Genomic DNA, 15,694 nt, shown 5'->3' with positions numbered 1-15,694 from the left:
TGGTGGAAATGAATGATGTAAACCAAAAGTTAATAAAGCATTTGATTTGAAAAAAAAAGAGAGAAAGGATGCAGGAGATCAGGCCTGCACAGCCTGTGGCCTGCCAAAGGATATTGAGTGGCCAGAGAAAAACTTAGAGCAAAACATCCTCTACATTTTTTGTAGGCCACCTGAAATCCTTTGGCATGTTCACAGGCCACAGGTTGTGCAGGCCTACAGTAGATCACAAAAGGGTAAAAGATGATAGAAAGACAGTGGGATGATAAAATCACTTCCTTTTGGGGGGGGTGGGGATAAAATCAAGACATACTGTTGAGCCAAAAGGAGCAAGACAAAAGATCTCCGAGAGTAAAATTTGGAAGTGGATTTGCCCTGGCACTGCAGGGGTCACATACCCAGATCAGACAGTGAGTTGGCACGGACAATGTGCCAGTTTTTAAAGTGAGTCCAGTTACGTATGCCGAGACTACAATCAGTGATTTGACAGTGTATTTTTGAATTTCCCTGTGTGTGAAGTTTAATTTTACCCTAGGCTGAGGGACAGGGAACCTAGAATGGGTGGAGATGGGGAATATCTGGTCAAAGGGGCAGGGTACGGGGAAGAATGGAGAAATATTGGGGGGGGGCAGGGGAGTGAATGGAGTAATATCTGGGGGGGGGGGGGAGGGGGGGGAAGGGGGAGAGAAAGGAGGAGAGGGGGGGGGGGGGGGGTTACGTATGCCGAGACTACAATCGGGGGGGGGGGGGGCAGGGGAGAGAATGGAGAAATATCTGGTAGGGATTTTACCCTAGGCTGAAATTCCTGCTCAGGATCAGTTGGGGGAGGGAAGGGTGGAGTTGTGCTCAACAATACAAGAGGGGTTGACATTGTCAAAAGAAAAGGTCACCTTTTCTTAAAAGACTGGATAAAAAAAAAGAATAGGCACAATGTAAAGGGGCTTTGAGACATAAGAGTAGAAGAGAAGAAAGGACTTACTGTGACTGGTTTCAGTTTGTTTATTCATTCATTTGTTAAGTAAGGAGGTAAGGGCAGGAGGATATATTGTCAGATTGAGGGAGAAAAGTTTTGCAATAGCTGTAGTTTCAAGGAGTATGTTAACAGTCAGTCACAGAAAAGTAAAAAGAGTACTTGTTGCAATGGGAGTCCACTTGAGATTAGATCACTTGAATTTCCTCATGGACCAGGGTTATATATGTTTGTGTGACTTCCTCTAGTGGTATAGCAGCATTGTGAGGATAGGAACAAAGAAAGTAGAAGGTGGGAGCAAACTGGGATTATGGTTTAACAAGGAAAGATCAGCTGTGAGACAAGTTGTTTAGTCCTTTTGTTTCCCCATTTGAGGTTTTCTTGGCAAAGATACTAGAGTAGTTTGTCATTTCCTTCTCCAGTTTATTTGACAGATAGGGAAACTGAGACAAACAGGGTAAAGTGACTTGTCCAGGTCTCACAGTAAGTGTTTGAGGTCAAATTTGAACTTGGGTCCTCCTGATTCCATGCCTGACTCTATCCACTGTAACACCTACATGCCTGTGGGACAGAACCTTGGAAGTGTTCAATAGGCATTTTGTAATGAGGGACTGGAAATGAGAAGAGAGACTAGGGTTGACTATATAGATTTGGGAGTCATCTGCTTAGAGATTATAATTGAACCCATGGGATCTGACAAGATCAGCAAGATAGAATGTATAGAGGAAAAAATGAAGAAGGCTGAGGCTAAAACCTTGGGATACACCTGCAGTTAGGAGGTGGTGACCTGGATGATATTCCAGCAAAGAAAACAGAAAAAATGGCTTGACAGAGAGAAGGAGAATCAAAGGAAAGCAGAGTCATGAAAACAAAGTGAGGAGAGTATATCTAGGAAGAGAGGATGGTCAACAGTATCAGATGTTGCTGAGAGGTCAAAAAGAATAATGACTGAGAAAAAGTAATTGGATCTGGCAAAATAGTAATAATAGTAATAAGTAGCATTTATATAGCACCATTTATATAGTGCCAGGAACTATGCGAAGGGCTTTACTCATTTGATCTCCACAAGAGGCTTGGGAGATAGGTACTATTATTATCTCCATTTTACAGTTGAGGAAATTGGAGCAAACATAGTTTAAGTGACTTGCCCAAGGTCATACCATGTCTGAAGCTGGATTTGGATTTGGATTTCTGAATCTATGTCCAACGCTTTATCCACTGCTCTACCTAAGATCTCTCAGTTCTTGGAGAAACCCAAAGGTTCAAATTTCATGCCAGCTTTGAGGGTAGGATAATGTCACAGTAGACCAGTAGGGACATTATTCTAATGGGAGGCAGAGCTTTATAGGGCCACTTGAATCATACTTTGTTAATTAAGGTAATCCTTTTGATAGCTGCTGCTGTCACACTACCCTAGTGCCCTGGTGCCCTGAAAGGTCAAGTCTGGCATGAGAGCAAATATTTAGGCACATTGAACGCAAACCAATTCAAGAGACTTTGGTGGAAAATACAGGGCAGAAAAACAGAGAATGGTAAATGAGATAAGCATTAAGGAAATTTAGGGAACTCACAGTTAAACAGAGGCATGTGTGGGATACACCTGGAACTGTGATTTCACTGGTACTGGGAGCCTCCAATGGGGCAACTCCCTCTGCTGATGCTGATGGTCATCTTCTCTGCAGTTGATAGTTTTAGAGTCTCTAGGGGAATTGAGAGATTTTAGTGATTTGCTTAGTATCATATAGCCACTATGTGTCCCTTCCCACTGCTAGTGCCTGCCCTCTAAGATTACCTACCATTTGAATTGTATAATCTTGTATATATTTTTTTTTTGCTTGTTGTCTTTCCCTTTAGAGTGTGAGGTCCTTGTGGTCAGGGTCTTTGTGTAGTTTTGACTTTTTTTGTATCTTTAATACTTAAAACACAGTGCCTGGCACAGAGTATGTGGCTAAAAAATGCCCATCATCACTGTTATTATCATCCTTCTCCTTTTTCTTTTCCCTTTCCTCTTTCTTCTTCTTTTCCTTCTCCTCCTCTTTCTCCTTTTTCTCCTCCTCCTCCTCCCTCCTTGCCTCTGGTCTCTCCCTTCACTAATCTGCTCACACTGTTGCCAAAGAGATATTCCTAAAGCATAAGTATGATGATGTCACTCCCCTTCTCAAAAGCCCCAGTGGTTTACCTATATTTTCTGTAGGATTAAATACAAACTCCACTATCTGACATTTAAAATCCTTCATAATCTATCTCTAACCTACCTTTCTGGATTTATTGCCTATTAATCACCTTCACACAGAGTTGCTATGTAACACAGTAGATAGGGTGCTGGGCTTAGAGTCAGGAAGATGAGTCTTGAGTTCAAGTCTAATCTCAGACATTTATTATCTGTGTGACCCTGGTAAAGTTACTTCACCCTGTTTGCCTCAGTTTCCTCATCTATAAAATGTCCTGGAGAAGGAAATGGCAAATCACTCCAGCATCTTTGCCAAGAAAACCCCAAATGGGGTTGTGAAGAGTCAGACATGATTGGAAAACTACTGAACAACAATTTCTTCACATACTCTGTGATCCAGCCAGACTGACTTGCTTGCTGTCTTTCAGACGTGGTACTTCATCTCTCTTCACAACTATAAACGATCTTTTTGTTGTACTTAAGCATTTTTTTTCAAGCCAAAGGCTTGAAAAAAAAGCTCATTCTGGGCTTTAGCCTTTATGACACTATTTTACATTTCTGTTCTCCTTTCATGTTTGTCTTCATATTAGATTCCCGTGCCACTGAGAGTCTTCCTGTGGGAGAGCCAACAGATAGTAAAAAAGAGAGCAAAGAAGAACCCGACAAGTGAACACTGGCCTTCTCAGTAATTTCTGCTGACTGGCATTACTACTTCTATTGCCATTCTATTACTAGATTACTACATTCTATTGCTCCATCCTTCTATGGAGCCATTGGCTGAAATTTGCTGGTAACTGTCTTCATCTAGGACCATAGAAACCTGGAAGAAGGAATACAGGAAATGTGAACTTTGACAGGTCAGGGGAGCCTGGGCTCTAGAACCTGTGGTCATAGAGCCCTCAGCTTAAAACAAAGAGTCACTGAGTAGGGGAATCATGAAAGACTTCCAATTGGAGATGGAATATGAGCTGAACCCTGAAGGATATGAGAAATTCTGCAAGATAGAGATAGGAGTGAGTGCATTCCAGGACATCACTTACAAAGAATTTTGAATTCTATCAATAGCAAGTGGTCATAGTACATGAATGGGGTCCAATGTCAAATAATACTGGAAGGATACATTTGGAGCCAGATTCCCATTGGGAGGGCAGCTCTAAACCCACTTTAGAAATACCTTAAGACTGCAGAGAAGGTGAGAGTATTATAAACTAGGTCAAGCTTAACTGAGTAAGGGCAGACATGGAAGAGAACCTTTAGCAGTTTATCAAATAGAAATAAGAAAGCAATTGAATCAGGATTAGTTCTGAGTTCACATCTTAATTAATCACTCAGTGTTATCCCAGATTGTGTGAGAGGGTGAGAATGTATCTAAAATTCATCATTAGTAGAGCTGCAGGGAAATATGAATGGACTTACCCTACTAAGTAACTTTAAATGTACATGTTTTTCTTGTTATGTTGAATAGCTTCTCAGCCACTAATTTATGTTTATCCCTATTGAGAGTAAATTCAATATTTATTCTCACTTTCTTAGCAAGCACTCTAGTTCTTTACATGGCGAATGCTTTACACCTTTTTCTGTCTAAGTACTTTGGGATCTTTCTGTTCATTACAGTGTCACTGTGGGTGATCAATGTAACCTGTTTCCCTCTCTTTTTTCTATATGGTAATGTTGTGCCATGTAGTATAAGGCAGTGGTGTCAAACTCAAACAGAAATAGATTCCTACTGGGGCATACTGACTTAGATCATCACAAAATAATCTTATCTATGTTGCTTTGTATGTTTGCTTATATTGCTAAACATTTCCCATTTGTATTTTAACCTGGTTTGTGGCCTACTCAGGCAAAGAGTTTGATAGCTCTGGTATAATGGACCTCATCCCCCAGACGAGTTGGGTTGAAGTATTGACTAAGATACACTAGCTGTGTGATCTTGGACAAGGTATTTAGCTTCTTAGGGCTCAGAGAGTTCTCTAAGGTTCTAAGTTACAGAGAAGGAACCTAACAACCAACAACCTGCATTAGTAGAGGAAGTTCCTCACCAGGAACTCCTTACATCAAATGAAATCATAGGTCCAGTCACTATCTAAAATGTTAAGAACTCAAAACTCAAGAGAACACATAGCCATAGGTATAATCATGCCCCCTTTTCCTCTACCCAATCCTGTGGTGTTGGTAGTGATAAAACCTCTTTGTTAAGTTGGATTTGATCAGGTTTTTGTCAAGTTCTGTAGCTGGAAGGGCAACAGAAGAAGGCAGACATCTCTGATCTGGATGAGATGGCTATGGAAACAATCAACTAGAAATCCCATTTCCCTAGAAAGGGCCACTAAATTATTAATGGGGGAGGGTCAGGAAGGGGAAGAGTTGAAGGATTTGTCCAATAAAAAACTATAAACAGATGAAAACTTAGATACTAATTGGCAGAGTTCTTCAATGCATCTATGATTTCATCATGGTGGGTATTTGCAAACCATATATTTCTTGTTCAGATCTTCCTGTAAGTTCACCCCAAGGCATCCCCCATCAAGGTGATGCTAGGGGTCTTCCTCACTTATTTTTAATGTCTTGAGGCTTCCAATGGAACACATAAGCTGTCCATTGGTCATGTTTGTTCTTCTACCTGACTAGCCCATATTCTTTATACTCCTGCATATCCTTTACACTGCTTCTTACTAATTCCTTGTTTATAACATGTCAGACATTTCACACTTATCATGAAATTAATCATTTTCAATTCTTAGGAGATGGGGTTATTCCTCAGTCCTTGGCAGCTCTGGGTGGCAACTCTCAAAAGTCCTGGGCAACTCGAACTGGCCCTCAGCAATCCTCTCCATCTCTCTGCCTCTACAAGGCTGCTTCCAAAAAATTCTTCTGCCTCTCTCTCTCTGCTTGTGCCTCTCTAAATTCACATCACCAGCTCCTTCCAGTTCAGCCCTCTCTTTTCACATCAACAAGTCCATCCCACAAGTGGGATTCACAAGCTCTGGGTTTTAATACTCAACCAAGCCAATACAGGGGATCTTTAAATTCTATCATTATTACAAACACTGATCACCATGGCTATGGTGACATATACTTTGACTTATTAAGTCTACCTCTGCAAAGCCAATTTTTTTTCACCCCTTATGCTTGACTTACAATCAAAGTAAACTATCAGATGGACCGTGATCTCTGAGTTATAATTTTGTGATATGGACAGGAGAGGGGTAGTGGTGGTGGTGGTGATGGTTAGAGATTAGTATATTTTCCCATTCAATGATTTGTTTGCTTGTTTGAAATAAAAACAGAACTCCTTATATCAACAGTTATGCACAAAACAATCACCTCATTTAAATAGGCTATGGAGTGAAAACAAGACTTAGAAATATAAACACAACATAAAATGAGGCTTTTATCACGAATCCTTAACCTTTCCTTCAATCAATGGTTAATCTAACCTGCCTTCCTGACCCTGAGGAAGGTTGGCTGGCTTATGTATTTTCCACTGCCCCTTAAGTGAGTACTGAGTGGTGACTGATAATGTAACTTAACACCCCATGGGTGGAAAACTTTGACTATTGTACTTTGTGCCTCCTTAAGGATGAGTGAGTTAAGAATTAAGGAGGCTCTTCTCCTTAAGACTGATTGAATTAAGGATGATTGAATGATTGAGTGATGCCTGTACTTTGTCTGTTTTGATATTGTTTTGCCAGATTCGTCCATTGGTGAAGGACATGCTGTTGTTGCAGAGGTCTTGGAACCTTGCTGTTGGTTCAGAAGCCCTGAAGAAGGATTTTCTTGTTGTATGTTTATAGAAATCCTGGAAGAGGGTCTTGCTGATGTTTTCAGGGGTCCTAGGACTGTTCTGCAGATAGAGAATGAATTAATGAGGACACTGGCAAAGTATCTTGTGGCCTTGTTAAGCTTTGTCTCCCCGGGAACAGAGATTGCTGAGAACTTGCCTTGGGTCAAGATGAAGAGAAGATCTCTCTTTGGGTATTAAATGATGTGATGATATCTTAAGCTTGTTGTAACTCTGGGGTAGATGGCCTATTCAGTTGTGATCCAGGGGTGGGAAACTTTTGACTTTTTTTTTTGTGCTCTGTGACTGACCAAATGAATGTACTTTGTTTATAATTGGAAACTAATCTCCATTCAAGAAGAGGGTCTTTGGGATTGATTAAATGAATGTACTGTCCAGGGGTGGAGTAGTACTTAGAAATTATTGAATTACACTTGGTGAATGTTGTATTTTGAATTGTGCTGTATTTTGATTTTCTCTGTTCTTAATTTGTCACTGAATAAAATGGAGAGAGTCTATGCTGGTATTTTGAACCTTTGGGAAGTTGCCTTTGCTTGGCATTACAGTGTTCTTACTTCAGGACTCTATCTGTCCCCATATAGTCCAATGCTAAGAACCTTTTAACTGTCTCTCTACTTGTGACCCTTTCCCACCCTTGTCAAATGTATGCATCTTCTGTCTTCTTTTTATCAGTACTTTTCTGTTGTATGAAATGCAGGGCAATGTCTTAATTTGGTACATGAATTTCTCTTTATATCCTAATTAATTAGTGCATTGCCCCATTCAGCAAAATTATAAATGCACTTGGGCATTGGGGAATATTACCTCTCATCTCTATCTCTCTTTGTGTCTATCTCTCTCTGTTTCTCTGTGTCTTTCTCACATACACACCTACACACACACACACACACACACACACACACACACTCACACACTCTTACACCACCTGCCATTTTGTTTACCTTTTCTGGGTCCCCATTAGTAAACTATCACAGTGAATGGCCAGGCTGTCCATGTAACATAATAGCTCATTCCAATGGGAGCTGTCTGCCTTTCAACCCAGGTGACAGTTTGGTACCTGCCTCTAATCAAGATGGAAAAACCTCTCTGTGGATACTGAATAGTGACTGTTAAAATCGTAACTTACTTGTGACTGAAGGTTGGCTGGCTTATGTATTTTCCACTGCCCCTTAAGAGAGTACTGAGTGGTGACTGATATTGTAACTTAACACCCCATGGGTGGAAAACTTTGACTATTGTACTTTGTGTCTCCTTAAGGATGAGTGAGTTAAGAATTAGGCAGGCTCTCCTCCTTAAGACTGATTGAATTAAGGATGATTGAATGATTGAGTTACTAAATGACTGTACTTAGTTGAAAACCGTGTGACCACTTTGGTGAAAACTATGTGGCTATTTTAGTGATAAGTTGTGAGTTGTATCATGGTGAATGCTGTATTTTGATTTTCTGTGATAAGTTGTAACATTGAGAATTCTGTATTTTTATTTTCTGTTAATGTTTTGCTCTGAGTTGTTACTGAATAAATAGAGAGTTCTCTAGACTATATAATCAGAACCTTGAAAGCTGTTCACAGCAGCAGTCCTCTGGAAAGCTGCTTGTGCTTGGCTTTACAGCCTGCTTCCAGAAATGCATGATGGATGCTGAGTGAGAAGAGTAGAACCAGGAGGAATTTGTACACTATTACAGACACAACGTATGTGTGATGACCAACTTTGATAGACTGGACTCTTCTCAACAATGCAGGGATGTAAGTCAATCCCAAAAGACGAATGATGGAGAGAAAAAACGTGCATCCAGAGAAAGAACTAGAAAGAACTAAATTTATATCCAGGTGGAAGCAAAATACCTGATCTTTTTCGTTCTCTTATTTGATTTTATGTCCTCTTTACCATTTTTCATTCCAGCTGGTACAATCCATCCTTATAACCTGACCATTGTATAATGTGAAAGTATTTACAGATCCTATACTTGATTATAAGACGCCATGGGGGGGAGGGGAAGGAGGGGGACAAAATGTGAAATTCAAGGAATTGTGGAATTGAATCCTGTAAACTAAAAGGAAACAAACAAATTAATAAATTAAAAAAAACATGCTTCTTTCTAAAATTAAACAATTTATTCAAATTAAAAAAAAAAGAAATGCATGATGACATGAAATGGAACTCTACTTCAGAGTATGTACAAGTATTCAGTGACTGTTTCCTCTTCATTTATCCCATGGCAAAAAAAGGAAGAAAGCTTTTATTCTATCCAATTCCATCAAGCATTCAAAGAACAATTTTAATGTTACATAAACTATTTGCAATAATAAGAAAGAACCCTTCCAAGATCTTTCTATGATTTTCATACCTTAACTAAAGAGATAAAGAGAAAGGAAATTATAGACCAACATCCCCAATGAATACTAATATAAAAAGGTTAAATAAAACATTAGTAAATAGCCTACAATAGCATATTTGAAAGATGACAGGAATGTAGTATTGGTTCAACATAAGGAAAAACATAAATGATAAAAACTCCATGATAACATCGATAGATGTTGAAAGTAGATCCAATTTTTAAAATAAAATCCGTTACCAATTTCTGTTTAAAAAATACTTGAAAACATAGAAATAATAGGACTTTCCTTAATGTAGTAAATAATATCTATCTAAACCCAAGAGGAAAAATTATAGATAATGAAGAATGCCTTTCCAATGTCTTTAAATGCCTTAGATCTTTCCAGGGCATCTAAATGCCTTTCCAATAAGATCAAAGGTAAAGTGTTGATGTCCATTATCAACAATACTTTTGAATAGATACAGAAATGCTAACTGAAATTATGTATAATAAAGAACTTCTAGGGCCTTTCCAATCAGGGTAAAGCAAGTATATCCCATTGTCACCACCATTATTTAACATAGTCCCAGAAATGCTAGCGATAGCAATAAGACAAGGAAAAAATTGAAGGAATCAGTAAAGACAAATAGGAAATAAAATTATCTTTCTTTAGAGAGTAAAATTTTATACATACATATATATCTTATGGCACATAGCATATATCATTGCATTCAGTAGCATTCCCCAAAATATTTGTTTACACAATCAGGGAGTCCCAGGCTAGGATTTTCCCTAGCACAACACATTACATGGCACATATCATTGTATCCCCAAATTTAGGATCCCAGGTTAGGGTCTTCCCTAGCATGACATATTCTGCTTCCTGACCTACAGCTCTATTTGTTTTTACAATTCAGAAACTCCTTCAGCAAGTCTGTCATCAAGAGTCTTCTCTCTGCTCTCAGAGGTCTCCTCTTCACTCTCAGAGATCTCCTCCCAGCTCAGAGGTTTCCTTTCCCCAGCTCTTTTAGGTTTCCTTTCAGCTCAATGCTCACAGCTCATTCTTCTCTTCTTCTTTGTCTCTTCATTTTCTTCTGCTCTCTCAAGGCTGTCTTCATCAATGTCTGCTCTCTCACACACCACCGGCTCTCTTTATGTAGAGTCCTAGTCAGCAGCTGATTTCCTTGACCTCACATACCAGGCTCTGATTGGCTAGAACTCAATACCCATATCTGATTGGCTAAAACTCAATGTACATACAAGTCTCTGATTGGCTAGAATTCAATGCCACTTTACTTGCCCTTACAGGTATGAATAGACAGTTTTCAAAGAAAGAAATCCAAGATATCAACAACCATATGAAAAAATGTTACAAAAAGTTAATAATTGTTGTTCAGTGATTTTCAGTTGTGTCTCATTATTCGCGACCCTTTTGGGGGTTTTCTTGGCAAAGATACTGGAGTGCTTTGCCACTTACTTCTCCAGCTCATTTTACAGATGAGAAAACTGAGGCAAATAGGGTTAGAGACTTGCCCAGGTTACACAGCTGGCAGGTAAATGTCTGAGGCCGGATTTGAACTCAGATTTTCCTGACTTCAGGCGAGGTACTCTATCTACTGTATCACTTGGCTGCCCCAGTTTTAATGAATTAGAGAAATGGAAATTAAAACAATTTTGACTTTCCACCTCAGACCCATCAGATTGGCAAAGATAAACTAAAGTGAAAAACTACAGTTGTTGAAGGTCTTTGGGAAAACCAGTACTAATATGTTGTTGGCATATTTGTGGATTGTCCAGTCATTCTGGAAAGCAATTTGGAGTTATGCAGAAAAAAAAAAATAACTACATATACCTTTTGACCCAGCCATGCTGCTACTAGGCATGAAGAAATTTAAAAAAAGAGCAAAATGACCTTTATGTGTAAAAATATTTTAGCAACTCTTTACATAGTAATAAAAAGCTAGAAACTAAGGGATACCTGAATTTGGGGAATTGCAAATGAAATTATGTATATGAATATAGAAGAATATTAATGCACTATAAGAAATGATCAAACAGTTGGTTCCAGAGAAATCTGAGAAGACTATTATCAACTAACATAGAGTGAATTGAGTAGCACTGGGATAACAATTTAAACAATAATAACTTTGTAAAGAAAAATAACTTTAAAAGACTTAAAAACTCTTATCAATTAAATGAACAATGAAGATTCCAGAAGACCTATGAAGAAGCATGTTCCTACCTCCTGACAGAGATAATGGATTAAAGACACAGGAGATATACATTTTTGGGTATGTCCCATGTAGAAATTTGTTTTGCTTGATTGTACATAATTTTTTATTAAGTTTCATCTTTTTCAATTTACAAACATTTATTTTCTCTTTTCATCTACCTCCCCCTTACTGGGGAAAAACACACACATAAAGAAGCAAAGACAGACTCTACCCTCAAAGAGTTTACAATCTAATGGAGGAGACAACATGCAAACAAATATATACAAAGCAATCAGCTATGTACAGGATAAATAGGAAGTAATTAAGACAGAGAGAGCACTGGAATTAAGAGGAGTTCTTACAGAAGGTAGAATTTTAGTTGAGACTTAAAGGAGTCCAGAGAGGCCAGCAGTTGTAGTAGAGGAGGGAGAATGTTCCAGGACAGTCAGAGAAAACGCCTTAGTCAAAAGATGGAATGGAATGGAAAAGATGGATTTTATTGGTAAAATAGCCAAGAGGCCAGTAAAAATATTTATTGGGGAGTAAGTTATAAGAAGACTGGAAAGGTAGGAGGGGGCTATGTTATAAAGGGCTTTGAATGTATTTGTACATAGCGACAACAAGAAGCCACTGGAGTTTATTAAGTAGATGACATGATTAGACGTATTTTAGGAAAATCACTTTAGTGGAGAATGGAGAATAGATTAGAATGGTGGATTGGAAACTTGGAGCAGACAGGCCCATCAGCAGGCTAATAATGAAGGTGGGAGGTAATGAGGGTCTATACTAAAGTAGTGGCAGTTTTATAGGAGAAAAGAGTGGGATATTTGAGAAATATTGCAGCAGTGAAATTGACAGGTCTTGGCAACAGCTTGGATATAGTGAGGAAACCAGGATGACTCCTAGTGATGGAATCCTAATAACGCTGCCTCCAGCCCCAATATTCTAACTTCATTTTAGGCCCCACTGAACAGCAGCCCCACTGCACCTACCTAGTCCCCTGCCAATATCCTGACTTCTTCATATATGCCTCACTGCTCACTAGAACAACAGGTGTGTCCAGAACTCATAGTTCTCGAAGAACAGCAGATGCCCAGACCCATTCTTCATATTTCCCACAGAAATGGCAGTGTGTCTATGCACTCAAGTGCAAACATATCCATCTAGTAGTCCCAGAGAGAACCACAATAGTCAGCCAATCAGAAAGCAGCACTACCAGGATGTCTGAGCAGGATGTGGACCCCAAAACAACGGAGGGGACTTTTTCTAAGTAGGCACCTATGTAGTAAATAGTAAAGAACTGATCTAGAGTGAGCGTATGATGTAGAGAGGCTTATTATAAATAACATTATTATACATACCCCCTAAATGGGTTTTTCTGTATGCATTGTGGGTAATCGCATGCACAGTTCCACTGTGGCTGGAACCCCTCTCCTATTACCTAATATCTTAACAAACTCCTCCTGCCTTTTAAATATTAATCATATTCCTATATTCTGTAAATTTTGATTGTGTAATCAGCATCTTTACCTTATAAAAATCCCTCTTGCTTTCTCTGAAGTTTCTGGTTCCCCTTGGAACTCAGCCCACTTCATGAGAGGCATCAGTCTCAATAAATACCTATAGTTGGATTAGATGTGGTCTGACTGAATTCTTTGAGACAGTTCCATCACAACACATCATGAAACCCAACAGTTTTTGGCATGGGCAGAGCCTCCACTGCAACACTAGGTTGTGAGTCTGACTAACTCAGGCCCTCTCTAGTAATAGGGAAAGTAGGAGGCAAGGAGAGAGTTTAGGGGGAAAGATGCCGAGTTTTGCTTTGGATACTTTGAGGACCTTATTTCTTATAGGGAATCTCTCTTCCATTGGATCTGGGAGGGCTTTGTCGTTGTTGCTCAGTGAAAGAATAGGTTGGAGAAATATACACAATTAGTGATTGTAACTGTGAATATGAGTGGAATGAACTTATCCATAAAATAGAAGACAATAGCAGAATACATTAGAAAGGAGAATGCAACATTATATTATTTATAAGAAACACACTTGAAATATAAAGATTCACAAAGAGTTAAAATAAAGGGGTAGAACAAAATTTATTATTTCAGTTGCATGCAATTTTTATGACCCCATTTGGGGTTTTCTTGGCAAAGATTCTGTAGTGGTTTGCCGTTTCCTTCTCCAGCTCATTTTATAGATGAGGAAACTGAGACAAATAGGTTATGTGACTTGCTCAAGGTCACACAGCTAGTAAGTGTCTGAGGATGGATTTGAACTCAAGGTCTTCCTGACTTCACATCTAGCTCTCTACTGGGCTAGCTAGTGACTCACCAGTTCTTTAGGATTAAGTTATTTATCTTCAGTTAATTTTTGGTTCATTTTTATTCTTATCCTTTATTGATTATCCTTTTCATTGTACTAGTCATTGAAGGAGTTCTTTAACATTTATTCTTCTGTGTATTTGTTTTTGAAAATTTGAATGCCCTAATACATGGTCAGTTTTTGTAAAGGACTCAGAATATGCATATTTCTTTTTTTTTTCCCATTCAGTAAGCATCAGAGTTCTATCATATCCATCTTTCCTAAAATTCTATTTAGGACCTTAACTGCTTCCTAGATTTTTCTGGTTTGAAAGGGGTATATTGAGGTTTCAAATAGTTATATTTTGATTGTCTTTTTATCCCTGTAACTCATTTAACTTTTCTCTTACATATTTAGATTTTATGCCATTTGGTGTATGTCAATTAAGTATTAATATTAGATCATTGTCTATGGTACCTTTAAACAAAATTTGTTACTCTCTCTTAATCAAGTTCTTTTGATGTGGCTTTGTCTGAGATCACAATTGCTAGTCCTGTTTCCCCCTCTCATCCCCTTCCCCCCCTACTCTCTTGGAGGGTGAGATACCTTATTTAGTGTGTATTTCATTCCCTCCTCAAACCAAATTCAATGGGAATAAGGTTGACCCATTCTCTTTTGCCTTCCTATTCTTCCTCTCCATTGTAACTATTTTCCCTTGCCTCTTCTGTATGATAGTTTACCCCAATCTGTCTCTCCCCATCTCCTCTCATTATATTCCTCTCTCACCTCTTAATTTAACCTTCTAAGTATCATCCCTTCCCATTAAATTGGTCCTGTGCCCTCTATCTATGTATACCTGTAAACATATATACACACATTCACATATGTATTCATATGCCCATATACCCTCATATATAGACATATATATATATATATATATATATTTCTATTCCCTTTGACTACTGAGAAAAGTTTCATAAGTTACAATTATTGTTTTTCCATGTAGAAATGTTAATAGTTCAACTTTGATAAGTTCCTTATGATTTCTTTTCCCTGTTTACCTTCTCAAGCTTCTCTTGCTTCTTGTGTCTGGATGTCAAATTTTCTATTCAACTTTGGTTTTTTCATCAAAAATGCTTGAAAGTCCTCTATTCCACTGAATGACCATATTTTCCCCTGAAACATGATACTCAGTTTTGCTGGATAGGTGACTCTTGGTTTTAGTCCCAGCTCCTTTGACCTCCGGAATATCATATTCCAAGCCCTTCGATACCTCAGTGTAGAATATGCCAGATCCTGGGTTATCCTGATTTTGTTTCCCTAATATTCAAATTGTTTCTTCCTGGCTGCTTGTAATATTCTCTCCTTAATCTTGGAATTACAGAACCTGGGTATAATATTCCTAGTTTTCTTTTTGGGATCTTTTTCAGGAGGTGATCGGTGGATTCTTTCAACCTCTATTTTGCCCTCTGGTTCTAAAACATCACGGCAGTTTTGAGAACTTCCTGGAGGATGATTTCTAGGTTCTTACTTTAATCATGTCTTTCAGGTAGTCCAATAATTTTTTAATTATCTCTCCTGGATCTATTTTCCAGGTCCATGGTTTTTCCCATGAGATATTTCACATTGCCTTCTATTCTTTCATTTGTTTGGATCTGTTTAACAGCATCTTGATTTCTCATAAAGCTTCCATTTGCTCCAATCTAATTCTGAAGCCATGATTCTCCTCATTGAGCTTTTGAGATTCTTTTTCCATCTGGCAAATTCGGCTTTTTAAGGCATTCTTCTCCTCATTGCCTTTTCAATTGCTCACATGTTTACTTTTTAATATTTGTTTTGATTATTAAATTTGCATTTCCAAACTTCTACTTAGCTTCTGTTTTTTCTTTTTTTAAATAATTGATGTCTTTTTATTTACTTT

Source organism: Petaurus breviceps, unplaced genomic scaffold (assembly GCF_028583685.1).
Source record: "Petaurus breviceps papuanus isolate PSGF00001 unplaced genomic scaffold, PetGlider_PUasm1.0 90897, whole genome shotgun sequence".
In the NCBI taxonomy this organism is placed as follows: domain Eukaryota; kingdom Metazoa; phylum Chordata; class Mammalia; order Diprotodontia; family Petauridae; genus Petaurus; species Petaurus breviceps.
The sequence above is the reverse complement of the archived record's forward strand: the minus strand, read 5'-3'. Positions refer to the sequence as shown.